This window comes from Henckelia pumila, chromosome 3 (genome assembly GCF_033568475.1).
Source record: "Henckelia pumila isolate YLH828 chromosome 3, ASM3356847v2, whole genome shotgun sequence".
Classification (NCBI taxonomy): domain Eukaryota; kingdom Viridiplantae; phylum Streptophyta; class Magnoliopsida; order Lamiales; family Gesneriaceae; genus Henckelia; species Henckelia pumila.
In genome coordinates, this window is record NC_133122.1 from 119,245,468 (window position 1) to 119,249,450 (window position 3,983).

The window sequence follows — 3,983 nt, forward strand, 5'->3', positions numbered from 1 at the left end:
GGAATTTCCAAAATTTGCAAAATAGACCCTAATCAAAATCAAGTTGGATTTTGAACTCTGTAATCTCCGATTAACTCAAAAAAGCTCAATTAAGATAAAATCGGGGCGTTACAATTCTCCCCCTCTAAGAAGAAATTTCGTCCTCGAAATCAATAAGAATCACAACTCATAAGATAGAATAAAGAACTAATGACAGTAAGAAGAACTCACGTCATCCGAATAACTCAGGAAAACGTCAAGCTCGGCCTTGTCTGGCTGAAGAATATGAGAAGGATCTGGTTGATACTTCCGCAGCATAGAGACGTGAAAAATGTCATGAATACCAGATAAAGACGGAGGAAATGCAAGTCTGTAGGCAAGATCGCCTAACTTCTTGAGAATCTCGTAAGGTCCAATGAATCTCGGAGATAACTTTCCTCTCTTTCCAAATCTAACGGTGCCTCTGAAAGGAGAAATTTTAAAAAAACTCGGTCTCCCTACTCGAAACTCAGAGGTCTACGTCTGATACTTGCATGCTTCGCCTATCTATCCTGAACTGACTTCATTCTCGTCTGAATGATCTTTACTTGATCTGCCATATCTCGAAGCATATCCAGTCCCAAATCAGGTGACTCGGAAAAATCATCCCAAAACAACGGAGATCGGCACTTCTTACCGTACAAAGCCTCAAAAGGCGCCATACCGATACTCGCTTGGAAGTTGTTGTTGTAAGAAAACTCGACAAGAGGCAAATAATCTTGCCAACTAGTGCGAAAGCCTAGCACTACTACTCGATAGTTTGCTCTGACTATTCGTCGGTATGAGGATGATAAGTTGTACTCAGAAGCAAAAGAGTACCAAGTGCCTCCTGAAGACTATGCCAAAAGTGCAAAGTGAATCTAGGGTCTCGGTCTGAAACGATCGACTTCGACACACCATGCAATCTCACAACGCTGCTAACATACAACTCAGCCATCTGATCGTGACGATACGTCATCCTGTACGGAATAAATCAAGCAGACTTCGTCAATCAATCGATCACTACCCAAATAGCATCGCATACTTGAACAGATCGCGGTAGCTTCGTGACGAAATCTATAGAAATGTGATCCCATTTCCACTCAGGAACAAATAGACTGTGAAACAAACCACCTGGTCGCTTCCTCTCTGCTTTCACTTGCTAACAGTTCAAACATCGAGATAAAAATCTTGCAACATCGCTCTTCATTCTCTTCCACCAAAAATGATTTTATAGATCGTTATACATCTTCCGACCTCGAGGATGAACACTGAACCGACTGCAATGAGCCTCTCTGAGAATACGCTGTCTCAACTCCGAAATATAAGGCACAAAAATATGGTTATTCACAAACAAAACATCATCTCTAACCTGGAATTCATGCTGATGCCCAGATCTGACTTTCTCTACTGAAACCTGAATGCTCGGATCAGACTTCTGTGCTTCTTTGATCGCAATAAACAACTCCGGCTCGGCTTGAATAGAAAACAATCTGATAGTCCTCCTATCTGTTTCAAACCACAAACCAGAAGTGCAACAATCACTGATCAACTGAGAAACACCGATAGTAGAAAGAGATAAAGAACAAAGCTTTCGGCTCAAGGCATCTGCAACTGCATTTGACTTTCCCGGATAATACTTGATTTCACAGTCGAAATCCTTCAACAGATCTAACCATCTTATTTGTCTCATATTCAGCTCTGCCTGTGAAAATAAGTACTTAAGACTCTTATGATCTGAAAAGATCTCGAAAGACTCAAGATACAGATAGTGATGCCAGATCTTCAGAGCAAATACAATCGCAGCGAGTTCAAGATCATGAACCAGATAACGAGTCTCGTGCGGCTTCAGCTGCCTCGATGCATACACTATCACATGCTTATGTTGCATAAGAACACAACCCAAACCTCGGTTAGAAGAATAACAATAGACTGTGAAACCTCCAGTGCCTTTTGGAATAGAAAGAATCGGAGCACTGGTCAGTCTCCTCTTCAGATCAACAAAGCTAGCCTCACAATCTGCAGTCCAGATAAAAGGCGCATTATTCTGAGTCTGCTGGGTAATCGGCTTGACAATAGATGAGAATCCCTTGATAAATCGGCGATAATAAATAGCTAGACCCATAAACAGCTAGACCCAACCAAAATTCACAGTTAGATAGCTTAGCAAACAACTTTTCCACCTGCAAAATCTGCAAAACGGTCCTCAAATGCTCTGCATGGTCAGTACGATTCTTCGAATACATAAGAATATCATCGATAAAGATAATAACAAACTCATCCAAATAGCGCTGAAAGATATAGTTCATCAAACCCATAAAAACCGATGGAGCGTTAGTCAAACCGAACGGCATGACTATAAACTCGAAATGACCATACCTCGTTCAGAATGCGGTCTTAGGAACATCTTCCTCACGCACTCTCAGCTGATGATAACCTGACCTCAGATCAATCTTCTAATAGATAAAAGAACACTGCATCTGATAAAAAAGGTCATCTATCCGGGGTATAGGATACCTGTTCTTGACTGTATCCTGATTCAGTTGACGGTAGTCGATACAGAGCCGTATAGAACCATCCTTTTTCCGAACAAACAGAACAGGAGCACCCCAAGGTGATACACTAGGTCTGATATATCCCTTGTCAATCAAATCCTCAAGCTGTTCTTTAAACTCTCTCAATTCAAGTGGTGCCATACGATACCGAGCTTTGGAAATAGGTTTAGTATCTACACTAAATCAATGCTGAATTCGATCTCTCGAATAGGCGGCAATCCAGGAATCTCTTCCGGAAACACATCAGCAAATTCTCTAACCACTGGTATATCAACCAATTTAGGGCTATATTTCAGTACATCAACTGCATAGACCAGAAATACCTCTGCACGTCTCTATAACAAACGAGTCATAGATAACACTAAAATCAAAGGAATTCTAGATCGAGAACCCTTACCAAAGAATTTTCACTCGTCTGCCATTTCAACTCTGAATCTGACAACCTTTAGAAAAAATTGATGGTTGCCCTGTACTTGGTTAAAGCATCTATACCAACAATACAGTCAAAATATGACAGCCCAAGTACAATACAGTCGAACTCTAACAAATTTCCCTCAAAACAGAGTTAAAAGTTCCTGACTAATCTGGCATAAACAATTCCTCCACCCAAAGGTGAAGTAACAGCTACTACAGTAGGTAACAGCTCAGTAGGCAAAGCATGCAACAACACAAATTTCTCAAAGATAAAGGAATGGGAAGCACATGTACCTATCAAAACATGAGCAGAATAACTGAGAATCGAACAGTTACCTGCTATAACATCGTCCGGTGCTGCCTGAGCCTGATCCTCTGTCAAAGCAAAGACTCGTTCCTGCTGTCTCGGAGGCTGGTTTGCACTAGGGTTACCTATTTGTCTGTTTTTCTGCTGAGGCTGGAAGGAGTCAACTGCAGAAGACTGTCTCTCTGGCTGAGCTGTAGGCCTAGATGAACTCCCACTCTGAGCTCGACCTCTACTACGCTGAGGGCACACCTTAGAAAAGTGTCCCGGTTGCTGACAGGTATTGCAGTTCCCAAATACTCCTAAACACTGATCTGGTGAGTGTCTACCTCCACACTTGTTGCAGAACATAGATGAGGATCTAGAACTTTGTCCTGAACCAAATTTCTTGGAACCACTGAAACTAGAAGAACTGTTCTCCTGCCTCTTGAAAATTTTCCCCCTTGCTATGTAATGATCCTTCCTGTTACCCCCACTGATTCCTCCTTCATAACTCTGAGATTGGTTCTGATACTGTGGTGGCTGATTCTGATACTGAGACGGTTGATTCTGGGAGTGTCTCTGATGCTGAGGTATCATCTGATTTCCTCTCTGTCTCCACAAAACTGCTTTAGCTCCTTTTGCTTGATTCATGGAATCCGCAAAGTTACCAGGCCTAGCAGTGTTTACCAATGTGAGGATGTCGGGATTCAAGCCGTTGATGAACTGATCGG